We start from the raw sequence: 21743 nt of genomic DNA on the forward strand, positions 1-21743 counted from the left end.
AATAGATAAAAAATAAAGTTATAAAAGTATTTTTAAAAATCTTAGGAATACATATTCAGTTTATTTTAATTCCATATTATTAGAAAATAATGGAAATTTGACACACAGTATGTGACACCACCAGAGGGAATACAAAACTAAGTGTCTTGTGTCTTTTAATGTCATAGAATAAAGCATAAAATGGAAGAAAAAATGATTGTATCAGAACGTATCAATATCAAAAGGTTCCATTTCCAACTATGTACTGTAAAGTAAATGATTCAAAAAAGATATCCAAGATTTATGCTTGAATGTTTGTTTTATTAATTACACAAATGATGCATAATACGTGTTAAGCCCATGCTTACTAAGAGCTTCCTTCAATAGGACCCCTCTCAAGGTCATTCCATCATCCCATTGAACTAAGACATATTGATGCTGGTATTGATATTTCTTCTGCTTTTGGCTGAAATTAGTTATGTCAGAGCTTCCTTAACCTACAGAACTATTGATGCCCCTTGACGTCTTTTGTGCATGTTTATTGAGTTCTGCTAAATTTAGGTAGAGGTAAGTTAGATTGGTATTCTCAAAGTGCATTCAAATTTACAACAGTATCAAATCCCTTTGTAGCTATAAATTCTTTCATTATCACTTGGCTTTGTATTATGTGCTTTCCCACGAGTTCTTTTGAGAAAGTTTATGATAAAATTTACTAAAAAAAATCCTAGGATCATATAGGATTTTCATAACAAATAAATTTCCTTGAACAAATTATTACAATATAACATAACCCAGAAAATAAAAAAAAAACTTATTTATGATACAAGTAATAAAACAGAGAAATAAGTGAATGAATAAAAAATAGAACTTTCAACATAGGTTTTTGGAAAAAAATTCAACATAGATGTTTTTAATGTTATTGCTATTTAAGAAAACATATACATAAACACATAATTAGTAAATGCCAGAAATAACTATTTATATTTCAGTTTAATAGTATATATGATATATATTTGTATATATATATATATATAATATATATAAATAAACTAACAGGATATCTTTTTGTACAGATGTTGTTCTCAAGAATTTGATTAAATTCCAGGTTTTTATAATTGTATATTGATTATACAAAATAATGTCATAATTTTTAGAAACTGCTCCCTAGAGTTGTGTGATTCAGAGCACCAGTTGTTAATATTGAGGCAGTGAGGTGTTTCTCACATATGACCATCACTTTTTAAATTTTCCTTTTAAAAGGCAATCTAGAACCATCTTGATTAATCTTTTCTTGTGGTATCTGCCATCTTGAGATTTGTTTCTCTTAGTAAAGAACAATAATAGAAAAAATATATATCCATGTGTACTTACTGATACAAGGATCATAACTGTGACCTCTCTCCTTTTCAATGGAAAATGCTGAAATAAATATTTATTAATGTGTATTAAAGCATGCCTTTTTTCTATCCTTTTATCCACAAGGAGCCATATCCTTCAGTTGTTCAATATATTGTGACAATATTTATCCTAAACCATCTTAGTTTGTGTTATTTCACTCCTAACACTGGGGAACCAGGTTTACTTACCCATCTCCCATCATCATGCTGTACCCTAGGTAGCACATTCTGTTTAGCTGGGAACTTCACTTTGGCTCCACTTCTCCCTCTCCAGACCCCACCCTCAGAAAGCTTGCCAAGCAGTGGCTCCTCCTCTGTAGCTGCTCCAAGACTGCACCTACAGGGTATTTAAGGCCTCCTCCTTAGGAGCAATGGTGCAATTTCTTCTTTCCCTGAGATCACCTAGGAATGCTTTGCTCATTAAACCTGGACTTTTAATTCAGCTTGATTTGGTTTACTGTGTCAACAGAGAAACCCACAGCTGAAGAACTAAAAATATTTATCACATTCTTCAAGAGAAACTGATAGATATTGAGAAATGAATAAAATATATTTCACAAAAAGAACTTGAAAACAGTCATATTGTACAGTAGTATATACTACCCTCCTGGGAAGTTGTAATAATAATAATAATAATAATAATAATAATAATAATAATAATGTATAATATATTAGTTAAAGTATTTGAAGGGCAGAAGGCATGAAGTTTGATGTGTGTGTATGGTGTGAGAATCACAACAATCATCATATGTTTGTTTGTGGTCCTTTCTCAGAAAACTTGTCTTTTATCTTTCATGAGGACAGGGAATATATCTTGGGTGATAACTTGTCCCATACTTCTAAGATATGGAAAGATAAGTAGCTCCCTAAACAGAAACAGAAAATTAACAATATATTTTCTTAACTTACAATTTCTTACCAAACACTTGTAGGGAAGAATCAGACATATCTACATAATTGTTACTTCTGTCATGCTCAACATTATTTAAATAACTATTTTATGCATTTAATTTATATGCCATTTGAGAATATTCCGTTCGTGAACATTCTTCACTCTCCTGTGTCTACAAAATTAGTAATCAAGCCCTAGATGTTGATCTCACAAGATCCAGAATCATTTCCCATTATTCTTCTACAGATTAAACCCTCGATATACATATAAAATGTCTACAATCACCCCTTATCAGTTTCAGGCTACCCATTTTGATTTGGGTGACTCCTATACCATCCCATTTGCATGTTTTAGGCCAAACTAAACAGATTTTTTCATCTTTCAGTCCTACAAATATAGCCAGCAATTTTCTAGTCTCCAAATAGTAGTTCTATTTCTTATTTCCGTTTTCTATGTACCACAGACCCAGATACTTCTGACTCCACACTGTTAACATAAGTGACCAGTGTCTTCTCTTCATGTGAATATTTTAGTTTTCTAGGAATTCAGCTTGTTTCTGATTTAGGCACTTTGAATTACTGGGGTCTATAGCAACTGGCTTCTGAATATCAGGATAATGAAACATTGTCAACAGCTTTCTAGTTTATTGGCAACATTCACATTAAACGTGTTTATGGGCATTTTAAGAAATTCTAAAGTTGTATTCTACGAGAAAACTCCAGGAATTCTGCCAAATATTCCATGATTTGGCTGAAATTCAAGAAGAGCTTTATGGGGCACGATTTTATTACCCCATTCTGCATGACATTGATTTGCCTTTGAACTCAACTAAAATCCATTACTCCATAACTCAAGTTAATCGGTATATAGATAGGAAATTTCCTTACCACAGCAATATTTCTCTTAATATATTTTATTTATTAAATTTATTGGAAGCTCAAAATCAATCAATTTCTATGAGTGCTTCAGGGAGTAATAAAGGATGGTACTGAAATGTGTATATTGCTATGAGCCCAGCATGACACACAGCACAATGGAGTTTTAAGATACAGATCACAGAATGATATTTAACTTGCTTATCTGGGTTTGTGTAATTTTTAATTAAGAAATATGATACTTTGCAATAGCATTGGGTAGTTCTTAAATACAACTAAAATGAAAACTGAAAGTTAGACAATAAGTTATTGGGTGTCTTAATACATACATAATATGCATATATATTGTTAACATCTTGACTGATTTATGGTGTAACTACTTTCAATGTACTACCTGGAAAATCACATTAGACAAAAAAAGAGAGAGAGATTTAGTCCTGAAGAAATAAATGTGCTAACAATAATTGAGAGCCATTTTAAAATGGCTCCTCTCCTTCCATATCTACCTATGCGTGTTGAAACACTAAATCAAAGACAGGTGTTGAGAATGAACTTAATGATGTCAGAAGACAATCAAAGCTAAGATGCCAAGGGTTAGAAAAAACTGACTGCACCCCAATTAATTAACCTCTAGACAATGTGTCTGAGGTCCAAACACTCTGTAACAAGTCTAAACAGTTTTTCCATCTATATGTATGGCACAATATATTTTGCTCATATATGTTAAAGATGCAAGAAGAGAATGAGATGAGTATTTCTTCTGCAACACACTGTAATCATCTCATGCATTACGAAACAGTATTCTGGGGCAACACAGTAGAGCTGGCCCTGATGGTGGAAGTGCGCAAGAGCCGACCCTGAAGACATGAAAGCACAAGAACCAGCCCCGCCCCTTGCTCATGGTCCAAGGAGTGAACTAGCCAGGGTAATGCAGGAGAGCTCACCTCACCCTGATGGTGAGGACAAAGGAGAACTGGTGGGCTGAGAGCCCTGCAACTCGAACCAGTGTTGTGAGTTGGCTCACCCCTACATCCACTGCATCTATGATCTGCTGGAGCACGTGAAGAAGTGGGTCCTGCTGACCCAAAGCTGAAGGATCTCCACAACACAGGGCAACAACAGGATATCCAAGAGGAGTCTCAATGAGGTCCAGCATCAACAGGGTAGCAGAATCCAGATGCCTCAAACCAGGCCAATGACTCTCGGCAATGAACACTTGCAAGTAAAGATATGTGGATAAAAGGGTTTATGGCATGACTCACTGTGTCACACTACAGCTTCCATGATGAGATTGATTTTTCCTTTCTTCTTCTTCTTCTTCTTATTTTCTCTTAAATTTTATTTTATGTTATTTCTCTTATGGATGAGGGAGGTAGCAAGGGCAGAGGGCATATATGAAGATACAAGAAAATGAATGGGATCAAGATGCAGGATGTAAAAGACAGAATAAATAGAAAGTTTATTTAAAAAAAAAACAAAAGAGGGAACAGGATGGTTGAGCTGGAACAAGGATGGACTGGGAAAGCAATGAAAGAGATACCATGAGAGAGAAAGACATCATGGGGATAGAAAGAAACTGGGGGCTAGGAAAGTTCCCAGGAATCCACAAGGATGACCCCAGCTTAGACTACTAGAAATAGTGGAGAGAGGGTGCCTCAACTGAAGTGGCTTGCCCCAGTGATCAGACCAGGAATACCCTAACTGTCATCACAGAGCTTTTCTCCAGTGACTGATGGAAGCAGATGCAGATCCACAGCCAAACACCAGGCAGAGCTCCAGGAATCCAGTCAAAGAGAGTGAACAGGGATTCTATGAGCAAGTGCACCAAGATCATAATGGGGAAACCAGCAAAAATGACCAAACCTAGCTAGTGGGAACTCATGAATGTTCAATCAACAACTGTTGAGCTTCCATGGGACTGGGCTAGGCCCTCTGCATGGACAGACAGTTGTGTAGCTTGATCTGCTTGGGGGCCTCCCTGGCGGTAGGATCAGAATCCATCCCTGGTGCATGAGCAGTCTTTTTGGAGCCCACTACCTGTGATGTGACACCTAGTGATGCCTTAAGGCAGGGGAAGGGGCTTGGACTTTCCTCTACTGGATGTGCCTCTCTATAGGAGGCCTTGCTTTCTTGTGGGAAGGAGTGAGGGGTGGGTTGGGAGAGGAACTGGGGATGCAGGAGGAGGGAAGAGAGGGGATCTTTGATTGGTATGTAAAATGAATGGAAAATTTTTCTTAATATAAAAAATAGTTTAAAAAAAGGAAAAAGAAACATCATTCTGTCATTCAAGAGATAACATATCTCACCACACAGATAAGAATACTACTCTCATCACTTCTGACTGCGTACAAATTTCCACCTTTGGGCTTCACCAAATGGTATCACATGATAAAGTCTTGCATTTGGCTCTTTTGTTCACTCCCCATTATTTCTGTTGAATTCAACTCTGTTACTACACACAATGAGTCTCACCTGCTACTCTTGACTATCTACCATTTTATTATGTGAAACTGAAACTTATTCATCCCTTTACTGGTAGTTTTTATTATTAGAAGTAATTAGTAGTAGTAGTAGTAGTAGTAGTAGTAGTAATGTTTCTATAATGATTTCATCCCTTTACCAGTTTTCCCATTTTCATCTTGGAATTTCCTTTTTATTATTTTCTAGAGTGTAATCCCTAGGTTATGGAGTGTGTACATGTTGAGTTTTACTAGACATTGACAGTTACTTGAAGTATTTGCCTTCCTACCAGTGATAGAAGAATTCTATTTCCAAGGCACTGATCTGTAAGTAGAGCAGAATGCTGTTAGGAGTCATTTTATTGCTATGTTATTGTTTTTATTTGTTTGTTTGTTTGGTTGGTTGGTTTTTATTTTGTTTGTTTAGAACAGCATATTTGGTTTTACCCTGAGTCCCTAGGCTATCTAGTCTCAGGCTCTTGGTCACCCAAGCAGTGTCAGTGTCAGGTATGGGTTCCACCTTATGGAGTGGGTCTTCAATCAAATCAGTTATTGTTTGCTTACTTCCACAAGCCTTGTACCACCATTGCACTAGCATATCTTGTGGGCAGGACACCATTGTAGAGCAAAGGCTTTATATCTGGCTTGGTGTTTATGTTTCTATTTTGGTAGCCTGAAGAGTACTCCCTGTGACAAAGATGCTGGAATGTGTGGCTGAAGGATCTATGTAGGTACCAGCTCGGCTTTCCTGGTCAATGAGTTTTGTAGGTGCTGTCTTTTGCAAGGGAACCTTGCTGTCATTTGTGGAAAGGAACTGCTTGACAATAGGCTGGGTTCTTCAGGGATTCCCATGGGCCCCTTTGGCCAACAACTCCGATCTAACCCAACCTTGGTAGTGTAAGCTTCACTTGGTATCAAAGCCACAAATGGGATTCTGTCTCCCCATTATTTGACAATTTCATTTAGATACCCTTAACATTAGTATATTTTAGGAAGCTTCTACTATATTCTGTTTCTATACTACCCCTCAAATGCCATGTAATTTTAGCTGTCTCTTCCCTTATTCCCTTCCTTGGCTCCCTCTTCCACTTGATCTTCCCATTACATCCCCTGCCCCATCCATCCAAAACTATCTACTCCATTTCCCTTTCCTAAAATGATATATCTGTCCCCTTCCTTAGTCATTTACTCTATACCTAATTCCGGTGGTTCTATGAATTTTAGCTTAGTTAGCATTGACTTAACAGCTAATATTCACTTACAAGAGAATACACATCCTACTATCTTTCTGGGACTGGGATACCTCACTTGGGATGATTTTTTTCTAGAACCATCCATTTAACTGTGAGTTTCATGATTCCACTTTGTTAAAAGCTGAGTAATACTCTATTGCAAAAATGTACCACATTTTATTTATCCATTCTTCTATATTTTTCAGTTGATGGTTTTCACTCAAATCTATAAAGATGTTGTTTCATAGTTTATAACTTATCTAATTTCCCAAAAGAATAGTCTTATTATCCTTGTTCTTTTGGTCAGAAGTCACTCTTCTGGTCAATGTTTCTATTTGCTCCTAAGATTGTCTTCATCAGTGGTAATAGTATTGGTAGAATATGAGTGGAACTCATTTCTTTCATGTTTCTTGCTTTGGTATTTGTGCTGGCTAGTTGTATGTCAACTTGACACAAGCTGAAATCATCTGAGAGGAAGGAATCCCAATTAAGAAAACTCACCCCTAAGATCTGGCTTTAGACAAGCCTGTAGGGAACTTTCTTATTCAGATGGGGGAGGGTCCAGCTCATTGTAGGTGGGGCCACTCCTGGGCTGATGGATCTGGGTTCTATAAGAAAGTAGGCTGAGTAAGCCAGTGAGAGCAAGCCTGTAAGCAGCACCCCTCTGTGGCCTCTGCATCAGTTTCTGCCTCCAGGTCTCTGCCCTGTTCCTGTCCTGACTTCCTTCAGTGATGAACAATGAGAGGGAAGCGTAAACAAGATAAATAATTTCCTTCCCAACTTGTTTGGTCATGGTGTTTCATCACAGCAGTAGTAACCCTAGCTAAGACAGTATTTATTTGAAGTTTGGGTTCTGATTTAATTTGTGTTAAACTTAGAAAAACCATTGGCAGTCATTTAGTACAATACTCACTTTATCCCATGAATTTTCTTCCTATACTCTAAATAAACAAACATGAAAGTGCTTAGTGTTGGTCCAAAGCTCACTGATGGAAGAGTATCAGTGTGTTCTGGCTTAAAAAATATTCCATTTGTGTTCAATACATGATTGTTAATACCATTGTTTTTCATTCAAGTTGGATTTTCCAGTTTCTCATCTAGCTGTTTGCTTACCTTCTCGTGTTCTGTTTCCACCTTCTTTAACACTGATAGAATTTTAATTGCTGTGTAATTGCGATCTCTAATAATTTTTTATCATCTGCTATTTAGGTTCTAGAAACATTTTCTGATTTGCCTGCTAATTCCTTATTTTTCTATTTCTTAGCATATTAGACACTGGAGAGCTTACAGGGCTTGGGGAATAGTATTAGTATCTATTGTATTTTATATGACAAAGTTAGGTTACTGGAATAGATTTTGATCCTTCACAATGTGTATTTTTAGCTTTTGCTATTTTTAAAATCTTGGTGGATAAATATAGCCTTTAGATTAGGTGAAAATTGGCTACACTACCTTGGCAAAGAACTATCAGGTACTTGACATGATTTGAAAAGCATTAGTAGGTTTTCTCTATTTGAAATACACTCAGTCCTAAGAAGCTGCAACAGTTTTGTATTGCTGTTGGCAGAAGTGTTTGCCTTGGACTCACATGGTTTTTCATGAGTATACTCAATCCAGAATCCAGAAAAAGACGCAATCAGCATAGATCTATTCTCTCTAATACTCTGCTTGCCTTCCAGGTCTCCCCAAACTCGGAGCAAGTTCACAATTCAGGAGCTTTCTTAACTCTAGATACATGATTTTCTAAGAAATTTGCTCACTACCTTTCCTGTTCTTGGGGATTATTTTTATTCACTGCTTTCCAAGCGTCAATACTCTTGTTTTATCGTTCCTCCTACTTTTTCAGAATGTACATTGACAGAAGAAACCTGTAACCTCATAATGCTTCACATTTATGTCACTTCTATGTTAACAGTGGGTACTGAAGGTGAACAGAATTTTTCAAAAAATAGTAAGTTAAAAAAAGCAAAATTCAACCTGTCAAATATAAGGAAGACAGAATAGGTTTTCTGCTTTCTTCAAAGAATGTTTTTCTAAAAGATGGTAAAGTAATAAGAACAAATAGATTGCTATATAAAACATCAAACAATTAATATAAACATTGTCTTTCTATGTTGTGGGGTGGTCTGTATGTCAAATGTGTTGCTGATTGGTCAATAAATAAATCACTGATTGGCCAGTGGCCAGGCAGGAAGTATAGATGGGACTAACAGAGAGGAGAATTGAGAGAACAGGAAGCTGGGTGAGGGAGACACTGCCAGCCGCCGTCAGGACAAGGAAGATGTAAAGTACCAGTAAGCCACAAGCCACGTGGCAAGCTATAGATTTATAGAAATGGATTAATTAAGCTGTAAGAACAGTTAGCAAGAAGCCTGCCCTGGCCATACAGTTTGTAACCAATGTAAGTCTCTGTGTTTATTTGGTTGGGTCTGACGGCTGTGGGACTGGCGGGTGTCAGAGATTTGTCCTGACTGTGGGCTAGTCAGGAAAACTCTAGCTACATTTCTATATCTTTCTAATAACACTATATGTTTACTGCTGTCACAGGGTTGGGTATAGAAATGAACACTAAAGAAACATTTTATCTGAAGAGAACTCTGTATGTTTGGGACTTTTTCACTCCATTTTCTCTGCTTTGTATTTTGACATATGTTTCCATTAAAATTACATCACACTTAATTTGGTTACCTCTCTCCCTACTCTCTTATCTCAGAAAATCTTCAAGTCATCATCTTGTGTTTGTATAACTTCCTGTGTGGCCTGGTAAAAGTCTGGTATACTATCACTTTAAACATGTAACTTCTCTGACTTTCGTTTTGTTTTCTATATTGTGGGTGAGTAAGTGGAGTAGCTGACCTCAGTTTGCCATCCAGGTAAGCCCCACCCTGCCTTTCTCTTAGATGTCAGAATAACAGGCCTGTCCTTATAGCCCCCTGTCTACTTATTTATCTTTTTTTTTTTTTTTTTTTTAACTATTCTGGGATCAAACCCAGAGCTCATGCTAAAAGAAAAGAAAAAAAAAAAAAAAAAGATCTACTAAACCCTCAGGGCTACATCTTCAACCCTTCCCTCTAAATTTAAAATCTTTTCTTTAAAATAACGAAAGGTGCTGGGCAGTGGTGGTACACACCTTTAATCCCAGCACTCGGGAGGGAGGCAGAGCCAGGCGGATCGCCATGAGTTCGAGGCCAGCCTGGGCTACAGAGTGAGATCCAGAAAAGGCACAAAGCTACACAGAGAAACCTGTCTCAAAAAACTAAAAAAAAAAAAAGTATAATAGCGAAAGGCAAAGTTGTGGGTGTAGGGGTAGCATCACTTAGAAGGAAACTAAACGATGAGCTTGCACTGTGTCTGTCAAAATAATAAAACGTTAGCAAGACATTAAATAATATAAGGATTTTCCCAGCTGTGTCTTGAAATGAGTTTTACAAAAATAGCCCTTATCAATATTGTAACTAAGTTATTCCTAAAATAATGATGCTGGCAAGTATCAAGCTAGCTCTACTTCTTCTCTCTGAATGCTCCACAATAGAAAGAGCCTTGCTCGTGCAGAACTTGGGACTATTATGATAGTTTCAATTGCTACTACTGATTTTTACAAAGCTGGAGCTTGTTTCTTTGAATTAGACACCAGGTGTTTTTTAGTCCCACCCAAAAGTTTTGCTATGATTATTTCAGAGACTCTAAGTTATTTACCCCATATTGTAGGGCTCTGGTGATGTACAACACACACTTCCCAGGATCACATAAATAATTTCTTTGCTCTACTGCTGTTTCTTCAACCCCCTCAGCCAAACTGTGTTTCTCCAACACATCTCAAAATATATCTCAGTGAGTCTGTAAACATACTCCTCTCCATCACTTAAATTACCACAGTTGGGTAGTTTATATCTTCCATTCTCCTCCTTTATCTTGTAATTTCATTCGAGCCAGTAATCTCAGAGATCTGTGTGGCCCAAAGAAGTTTACACTCTAAGATGAATTGTACTGTGGTTCTGGCTCATCACATACAGGGTCTGTGGCCGTGAATGCTTGGGAAACACTAACCAAACAAAGAAGGAACCAACATTGAGAAAGTTCTAGGAATATTCTTTCTGACAGTTCCACATTTTGGGTAACTTCAAATGCTTGAATTTGACTTAGGAAAAATTCACTTAAATGGAATTATTCACAGCAGTATTTTCAGAGAGACATTGTTTACAGGTAGCTTAACCAGAGATAAGTCATGATATAGCCAGAAATTAAGCAAAATACAAAGCAGTACATGATATTCTCATTAAGCACAAAAATACAAACTACAAAGTCTAAGGTTACTGTTATTGTCATTTAAATTTTTCTAGACATTATAAAATTCAAATAAATATTTTTGCTGACTGAAAAGTGTATGTATTAAAGAAGAAAACACAAACTGTAAGAAACTTTATAATTGAGAATAAATAAAATTAGTGTAATTCATATTATCCATAATAGCAGCACAGGACAAATATTTGTGGAAACAAATTTTACAAAATGATATAAAATTATATTTGAATTATAAAAAGGAAAGAAAATATAGAACTATACATATTTTAAATTATTACTAAATTTCTAAAAATACAATTTGAGGATCAAATGTATTTTTTCTTATAATTTTTGGTATACAGGCTTAAAGTTACCTTTAAAGTACCATAATGCTATTTATCATGAAATTAGAAATTATCTAAGAAATATCTATAAAATGTTCAAATTTTAGTAAATTTTGGAGTGGTCATAAATAATTATGATATTGTAGGATATATTGTCAGTGGATATCAAGTGTTCAAATCTATATTAATTTAACTTGAATGCTATCGGAAGCAAGTAAAAGTCATGGCCTAGGTTAATGTGTGCTAGTGTTAGTAGGAGTGTGTATGCATGTATGTATGTATGTATTCATTAGACTGAGTCACAGGAAGCTACATTCTCCAAGGTTAAGCCATTAATTTCTTTATCTTTGTTCTTACCTACTGAATTACATCACTTCATAAATTTTAACCCTTAAATACATTTAAGACAGCCCAGCTTGTTTCTATCTATGGTCTCATGGCTTCAATACAACATCAGGGACTACAGTATTTGCAAAAGTCTGAAATAATACAAAAAGGTTATAATAAGAGACTTGTCAATTCAAATAAAAATAAAATTTAAATACAATAGAACACTATAACAATTCTTTGAGAGCTGGTGAATATTCTCAAATGAAAAGCTAATCAATTATTTAGAAAGAAAATGCTATGTTAAAAGCAGACTTAAGAGATGGTCTCATAATAAAATCAGAAGTGGTTTAAAAGAAAATAATTGCCTGCATATGTAAAAGGAACAATTTAAATTATCTGTGGTGATTTTTTATATTAGTGGATTTATTTTTGAGTGTATGGGTGCTTTGCCTGCCTGCATGTCGATGCACTGTGTATGGGCCGCAGCTGAAAAGACCAGAAGACAGAGCTGGTTGCCCCATGTAAAGTTATTAATGTGAGAGACCACAGTAGTTCTGAGAATCAAAGCCAGGTCCTCTGGAAGAGCAACCAGTGCTCTTAAGTGCCGAGTCATCTCTCTAGTCTCATAAATGATGATTTTAGACATGTGTTCCCCCAGACTTGCTGAAGGGCATAAAGCAGTGAACAGAAGGAAGTGCTGGGGAGAGGGGGGCAGCGAGTTTCCCCTCACATTTCTCCGTTCTCACACTTAGTGACTTTGACTTCCACTGTAATTAAAATTACTTTAATTCCTGTTTTAAGTTCTTTTACATAGAGACTAAGAGCTAAGAAAAAAAATATCCTTGAATGTTTAGAGGATATATATATATATTCCTAAAATCTAGGATTATTTTGATTCCAGTAACCTGAAGCTTAAAGAACTAAAGATCAATGCTGGGAACCAAGTTAATGTTATTAAAGGACAAGTTGGCAAAATTTATATGATGATCGTATGTTAAAAGCTGAGTTTTCTGGGCTTATGTAATGCACCATCTCGTATAAAGTCTATGCTTAATGTTGTAAGGATTCAGCCTTTTCCTTTCCATACTCTAACAGACAATTAGTTTTAATTCCCCAAGATGTAGAAGCAAAAAAGAAGCCAGTAGTCCAAATGGAAAGAATGACCTGAATACTAAGGAGTTGAAAATCACAAAAGCCTGCTGATGAGAGAGAGAACATTCAAGAGAGAATACGAGACGTAAGAGATAAAAGTAGGCAAGATCATTAGCACTGCTTAATAGATTTTAAATCTAAATCAAAAGGAATAGACTAGAGAGCTAACAAAAATATCCATTGGAAATTATATGCTGCAATCTTATCCCCAAATGATCTATATTACTCAAAGCTATAGGCTATTCTTGCCTTTCATTAACATATGCTAAAAACCAACAGGCTGTAAAAAAAAAAAAACAAACAAACAAAAAAAAAAAACAAAAAAAAAAACAAAAAAAAAAACTGTGCCTTGATGAATGGAACATGTATTGTACTCTTTTTATTGTCTTTATTTTTGAAAATGGCATGCATGCATCTGATGAAAGATGTTACATAATGCCCCAAGCCCTCTCCAAATTTCCTGTATTTCCCATATGTGATCCCTACCAACTTTGTATCTTTTCTTTTCTTTTTCTTTCTGTCTTTTTAATTTTTTTTGATAAGGCAATAAGTCCAGTTACTGTTTCCTGTATGTGTGGCTATCAACTGGAGCCTGAAAAGCATAGAAGATATGCCATTATTGCACCATTAGGTGCAACTGGCCTGGAAGGTTTGTGATGTAGCAACAAGATTCAGCATTGGGTAAGATAATTAATATCTTTTCTCCCCTCTGAAGCCGGATAGCATTTTTCGGAACTATGAAAGTTAGCCTAAGTGAGAAATTTTTCAGCTTGAATGGAGATTTAATACCCTGCAGGCAAAGTGTGTGTTGTCTTCATCCATAGGATCTTACCATGTAGGTATGTCAGGTAACCACAGGCAATGATGATACCCTGTATTGTTTTGGAGATACCTAGGGCCTCAATGACCCATAAATTATATAGAGGTAGACCACTATGTATAAGATGATTAAGTGAAAACTTGGTAGTGAGATGATACAAAATTAAGAAAACAGTATATGAGAAATAAGATTTAATTCACTGGCAGCATAAGAATGTCTTGTTATATATTTCTTAAAATATATATTTGTGCTAAGATCAACAAAAATATTGTGATGTCCTCTATCCCTGTGCAATCGTTAGTTTAAGCTTCATTATCAATTTGAGTGATTTGGAATGGCATAGTGAAGGTATTTATAAGGGAGGTTTAAGTGGGCCATTAAGATCCACTCTGAATGTGAGTGTCAACATACCATAAACTGGGGTCTCAGACCCAAGAATAAGAAGGGAGAAAGAAGAGGATCCACATTTATCCCTGCTTCCTTCTGGGTGTTGAAACTGGAGACCAGCTATCCCACACTCACGCAATCAATGCTACAGCTATTCTTTCCGCAATGCCTTCCCCTCAAACTGTGAGTCAAAATAAACCTCATGTTACACCAAAATTTCTAATGAAAGCTCAGAACATGAAGATATGCAAATTGTGTGTTTGGCAAACAAAAACCAATGGATATGATCAACTTTATATAAGGAAGGTATAAACAAAGCATTTGTAATACCTAAGGAGATGAGCACAATGAAAATAAAAAAAATTATACTTTGCAGGAGGACAATAGATAATGTGCCTTAAGAGCTTACCTACTGAAGAACCCAGCTTTTGAAATTGCAGTCATTGGAAGAAGAGGAACTCAACTGAGAATGATGTTGACAGAGTTCCCTGCTGGAAAACATCCACAAGGGGATGGGAGTGGGCATAGGGGCAAATTCTGTCACCAAATTACACATTATTACATCTGTGGTTGAAGATCGAAAAAAAGGACCATGTCTTGCATTAGAAGCAGAATTGGCAGTATTATGCACATGGTGTTGAATTTATAAGCACGAGTAATGTAAGAGTTACACAGTCATGGAGGCTTCAATCAAGGTTCCAAAGGGGTGATGGGGCCAATCAATGTGTGGCAAGATTCCTTGATAAGGCTCTGAAAAGTCACCACATGAAGCTTTGAAGGTATAAGCTAAGGTTCAGTGGAGACCACAAGATGTAGGATATTCAAGCTCCATGGGATATTCACTAAGAGAAGCCTCAGACTCAGACAAACAGTGGATCAAGCCTAAGAGGGAGACATCTGCTATGGGCAAAAGAACTGGAAAATAAAGGCTGTGGATCCCAGAAGATGCCACCAGGAGCCCCTGATACTGGACTTACCTGTGCAAGGTTTCTCATTTTCTCTGGGTTTTGGCCTTGCTTTGGTCTCATCTTTCTTTGCTGTGACCCTATTCCCCCCTTTTGGCATGATTAATATTCTATACAATTGTATATTGGAAATATTTAACTCAAATTTTTAATAGGATTTACAGCTAAAAGGTTTATTTAAATCTCTGAAGAGACTTTATACCTTTAAATAGTGTTGAAACTATTAAGATTATAGAAACTTTTACAGTTGGAATTAATACATTTTTGCAATATTAGATGATGTTGAGCCTAGAGAGATCAGGGTTAGAATGTTATACTTAAGAGAGATGCGTTTAGTGAGTGGAGCTATACCTCAATGGTGAAGAGCACTTACTAACACAAGCCCGAGGACTGGATCCCAGCATCACATTAAAGGTGAGTATGGCATTCTCATTCTTGTAAACCCAGTACTGAAGAACAATGATATAGGAAAATCAGTTGGGCTTGTTGGCTTCTTAAATAGTTGATGGACACAAACAAACACAAGCTTTAAGTTCAGTGAAAGAATATGTTTCAAAGAACAAGCAAGAGAGTCATAGAGGTAGACATCAAATGTCTTCTGGACTTCTTGGATTCACAAAAAAAAATGCACACCTGTACAGATTTGTGTACACACACACACACACACACACACACACACACACACACACACAAATAAACAAAAGCAATGTGTTTGAGTGTCAATTTGAGAAATAGTGGCCTTACAATGGTTTGTTGTCACTCTCAGTTTGATTATATTTAGAATCACTTAGTAGGTACAACTCTCAGTATATTAGTGGGAATGACTCCAATGAGGCTTAACTGAGGATGAAGGAACAAATATGAGTATGAGTGAGAGCATCCCATAGACTGGGGTCTCAGAATGAATAAAAAGTAGAAAGAGAGGAAGGCATGCATCACTAATATGCATCACTCCCTGCTTCCTGACTATGGACATAATGTGGCTAGCATCTCCATGTTCTTGCCACCACAGTAAAACTGCTCCTGCATGACACTTTCCTCTCCCTAATACACTGTTCCCTGAAACTCTCAGCCAATGGTATTTTTTAAGTGATGTTTCAAGTATTTTGTCACAGAAACAAGAAACATAATTAATTCACTCTTTCATATAAAATTAATCTTGTTTTTTTCTATAGTTATTTTTGTCATTTCAAATCTAAAAACTGTGCAGCTTAACTATGTTGCCCAGTGTCAGTTCCTTGCAGCTGGGCTTATCAGTGCACAGAATGTTAGAACTAGATGAGATTATTACAAGTGCTAAGAAATGAAACATAAGTTTTAAATGTATAATGGTATATGTTATTGAAATCATGTAGATGTAGCAGGCTTTATTTTGGGCCACCAACCAGTTCCCATATCATGACATGGAGACTTCTTATTAGTTATGAATGTTGGCCTATCGTATGCTTGTTCCACTAGCTCTTGTAACTTAATTAACTGTTTCTCTTCATCTACATTTTGCCTGGGGACTTTCAAACCTTTCTTTCTGTCTGTATATCCTACTTTTCCTGCGTCTTCCATGTCTGGCCGGCTGATGGCTACCTAGATGGTTGGCTTTGGGTGTCTCCCTCTCTTTTTCCCTTGTTCTCTTCACTCTCCTAGCCTAGATTCCTCCTCCTACTTACTCTCTCTTTGTGCTAGCCCTGCCTATCCCTCTACTGCTTAGCTATTGGCTATTCAGGTTTTTATTAGACCAATCCGGTGCCTGAGGCAGGCAAAACAACTTATCTTTACACCATTAAACAAATATAACACACCTTTACATAGTTAAATTAATATTCCACAATATGTACACTCAAGAACTACAAGATGGTTCCACTGGTAAAGGAACTTGACACTAAGCTTGATAACTCAGGTTAGACTCCCAGAACACATGCAGAGGAAAGAGATGCATTTCTCAGAAGCTTCCCTCGGACCTCTGCCTTTGTGCCATCATGCTCATGCACACATGCACACAATCAATGTTTTAAGTGTGAACTCTGTGGAATTCTTAGTGTCATTATTGTTCATAAATGTCTCCTGTTTAAGGGTCAGATGCCTTATTAAGATTAAAGCACCCAATTTGTGATGTCTCTTACTGCCTATATAGTTTCAAGGGAATCAAGACAGTGGTGAGACATTGATGTTAGTCTGCATTCCTCCTTTAGTGAGGCATCTAAGGTCTGCAGCCTTACCTACTCCAACCAAAATCAATCCAAAATTACTGTGAAAGTCTCAGAACATAAATCTTCTCTTGTTTTCCCTGGCTTCATTAAAGGATATGAACCAGAGGTTAGATAGAGTCTGAGGGTATAGGCCAGTGAACAGAGATATCAAAAGATCAAGAACACTGACCCTAACTATTCTTTAAACACAGGTTCACTTTTATTTGAAGTTTAGTTACATTTACACATCTTTGGTAAACAAGATAATGAATTCTGTTACAGATCTAGCCAGTGTGGACTGCATGCCCTGCCACTAACAAGCAGCTAAGAAATAAATAAGAATAATTTTGTGTGAAAATGTTGACTTTTGTGATTAATTTCTTTTTTTTTTTTTTTGGTTTTTCGAGACAGGGTTTCTCTGTGTAGCTTTGCGCCTTTCCTGGAACTCACTTGGTAGTCCAGGCTGGCCTCGAACTCACAGAGATCCGCCTGGCTCTGCCTCCCGAGTGCTGGGATTAAAGGCGTGCGCCACCACCGCCCGGCGTGATTAATTTCTTTAGTCACTGAGGTTTCTAAAGAGAAGCACATTATTACTACCTTCTCCAAATGTCCACCCTTACAATGGTTTCACAGATCACTTCAACAATAAGCCACCATAAACTAGGACTTTTCAAACTCTATAATTTATATAGCCTCAACGACCTTGCAAGATCATTCACTGTCTAGTTACAACACAGAATATTTTCTCAGTGCAGAGTATATTTATATGATAATGATATGCTTATTGGAATATCCAATGAATCCAGAGGATTAACTTTTCTACTATAACAGAAAGTGCTAGTGAGTAGATGCTGTTGACAGCCAATAGAAAACAGCAAAATTCAACTTTTTCTGATGTTCTCATTAAAACTGTGCCGACTCCAACAAGCTTCCTGCTGCAGCTGCTTCTGCAATGCTTACCTTCGAGTGAACTGGATTTCAATTTGTCTTACAGTGAATAGAGTTTCAGCATCTCTGTGTTTATAATAAACAACTTTCAATACATTCCACACTTGGGGAATTGTCCTTGTTCTTTGAGCCAGAAATACTATACTTCTTGGCAGTCTTATAGCCCCTGGGATTTTAGTTAAATAAGAAGTACTTTGAAAGAATACGGTATTCTGGGATGAGAAACCCAAAGAATTTAAATGACTTGCTTGTGTTAGATGCCTTTTTTGGGAAAGCATAAAGAATATAAATTTGATTTTTTTTTTTTTTGCATTTTCAGCTCTTACACATACATACGCACAGGGACATAGACACATAGCTTGTTGTATAATAATTTATCATCATAATAGCTAATGATTTCACTGAAACTAACTCTGTATTTATATTCTGGGGATATTTTACTTGATTGAATCTTGGATATCATGCTGTTTATGAGGACCATATAAGGTTGCTGTTTTCAGAGAAAAAGTCTGTCAATATGTGATGGTAGCAGAAATTTTATTCTGGAAACTCAGTTTTATTCATTAATCTTTTAGGAATACGCAAGAATGAATAGATTATTCTCCACTATTTGAGACCATTTATTATAACTCACAGCAAATACAGAAGTTTTACCTAATGAATGAAGAAATAATTAAACATTATTTTGGTTATAACTGTTTAAGACATGAAAGGTCAAAGCAGAGAGAATGTTTGTCTTGATTAACTTCATCAACTTGACAAGAGCAAGGAGACATGTCTCTTGATTGGAGGTATTAAATGAATTTTGTTAACTGAGGTAAGAGGACCAAGCCTAAAAGTAGAAAGTGTCAATCCTGGGTCTTAGGTCCTGGACTGCATTAAAAAGAGAGGATGAGATAAAGACAAGTACTCATCACTCCCTGGTTCCTGACTGAAGATACAATGTGATGAGCTGACTCAAGATCTTGACTGTATGTCTTTCTCTCAATGATGAACTGGAAAGTCCTGGAATGGTGATCCATAATAAGCCCCTTTTCCCCTTAGGTTGCTTTTATTAAATATTGTGTCAAAACTAAATGAAAATAACTAATATGCCATATGATTTCTCCAACTACACAGTACATATTTTTTAAGCTTTGTTTATCAGATATCTGAAGAATTTCATTTGCTCTACGCAGACTATTAAATAAAACTTCATGTTGAGAAATATCTACAAAGGATTGATATTGTGAAACCTATTAAAAGTTACTTATTAGTAATTATACAAAACAAAAGTAAACATTTGCTTAGTTTTAAATAAGCTTTGTTCCTTACTGGAGAATTTAAACCACACAATAATTTCATTTTTTGGACTTTATGTAGTAAATAATACACCTATTAATTCTTAAATATGATTAAATAAAATTAGGCATATATAAACATAAAAACCAAGTTCTATTTCTGAATAATGTTAATTGTTAAATATCCAATATCTAGAAGGATTTTTGTTGTTGTTGTTGTTGGTTAGGAATTTTTTATTCATTTTACATACCAATCAGAGAGCCCCCTCTCTTCCCTCCTCCCACCCCTGTAGCTTTCCCCTTTCATGAGTTCCAACTAGTTTAATTTGCTTGTTTCTGTAGATTTCCCCATCATGATCTTGATGGCCCTTACTCATAGAATCCCTCTTCTCTCTTCAACTGGATCCCTGGAGCCTGGCCTGGTGCTTGGGTGTGGATCTCTGCATCAACTCCCACCAGTTACTGGATGAAGGCTCAATGATGGCAGGGTATTCACCAATCTGATGATCACTGGGGTAAGCCAGTTCAGGCACCCTCTCCACTATTGTTAGTAGTCTAACCTGGGATCAACCTTGGGGATTTGGGGAACTTCTAGGATCTAGTTTCTCCCTATCCCCATGATGTCTCCCTCTATCATGGTTATCTCTTTCATTGCTCTCCCACTCTGTCCCTGTTCCAGCTCCACCATCCCATTTCCTTATGTTCTCATCCCCCATCCCCTACTCTCCATTCTCCCCTTCATCCCCAGTTTACTCATGGAGATCTCATGTATTTCCCCTTCCAAGGGCAATCCATGCATCTCTTTTAGAATCCTCCTTGCTAGCTACCTTCTCTGGTGCTTTAGGTTGTAGTATGGTTACTTTGCTTTACATCTAGTATGGACTTATGAGAGAGTACATACCATGTTTGTACTTCTGAGTCTGGGTTATCTCACTCAGGATGATATTTTCTAGTTCCATCCATTTGCCTGTAAATTTCATGATGTCATTGTTTTTCTCTGCTGAGTAGTATTCCATTATGTATATGTACCACATTTTCTTTATCCATTCTTCAGTTGAAGGGAATCTAGGATGTTTCCAGGTTCTGGCTATTACGAACAAGCTGCTATGAACATAGTTGAGTGTGTATCCTTGTGGTATGATTGAGCATTCCTTCGGTAAATGCCTAAGAGTGGTATAGCTGGATCTTGAAGAAGATTGATTGCCAATTTTCTGAGAAAATGCCATACTGTTTTCAAAAGTGGCTGTACAAGTTTGCACTCCCACCAACAGTGGAGGACTGTTCCCTTTGCTCTGCATCCTCTCCAACAATAGCTGTCTTCAGTGTTTTTGATCTTAGCAGTTCTGATAGGTGTAAGATGGTATCGCAGAGTCATTTTGAATTGCATTTCCTTGGATGTTGATCAGTTTCTAAGAGGATTTTGTAATGACAGTATACCAGAATTGGGCCAGCAAGACATATCATCTGGTAAATGTACTTAATTCCAAGTCCAATGATCTTTGATCCCAGGACCCACATGGGAAAGGAAGAAAACTGACAACTACAAGTTGTTTTTAAACCTACCTACCTACAACACACACACACACACACACACACACACACACCACACACACACACACACACACTTACACATACACACAAACACACTTAATTGAATAATTAATTTTTATGGAATTGAATATTATTTAATTAATCGTTAATGGAGTTGACAATGCTCAAATATTTCATGTATAATGCTCTGTCCCTAAGTAATACTACAAAGCCACTATGAGAACAAAGCAGTGAGCTCGTTTTTTTTGGTTTTTTTTTTTTTTTTTTTTTTTTTTTTTGGTTTTTCGAGACAGGGTTTCTCTGTGTAGCTTTGCGCCTTTCCTTGGACTCTCTTGGTAGTCCAGGCTGGCCTCGAACTCACAGAGATCCACCTGGCTCTGCCTCCCGAGTGCTGGGATTAAAGGCGTGTGCCACCACTGCCTGGCGAGCTCGTTTTTGTAAACATGGAACACATTGCTGGCAGATTGGGTACTTTAGAAAGTAGAGAAGAGCAGTAGGTGAAGCTTGATCAGGCTTGACAGAATGGAGAACTTCAATACAATGATAGTCTGATGCTACAACAGAGCACAGGAGAGAAAGGCTTCTTGTGACTGCCCAATCAGGGAAAATAAGAATACCCACAACCACCTGTGGCTCGCATAGACAACTGATGTAACCAATATCCATCC

Source organism: Peromyscus eremicus, chromosome 3 (assembly GCF_949786415.1).
Source record: "Peromyscus eremicus chromosome 3, PerEre_H2_v1, whole genome shotgun sequence".
Classification (NCBI taxonomy): domain Eukaryota; kingdom Metazoa; phylum Chordata; class Mammalia; order Rodentia; family Cricetidae; genus Peromyscus; species Peromyscus eremicus.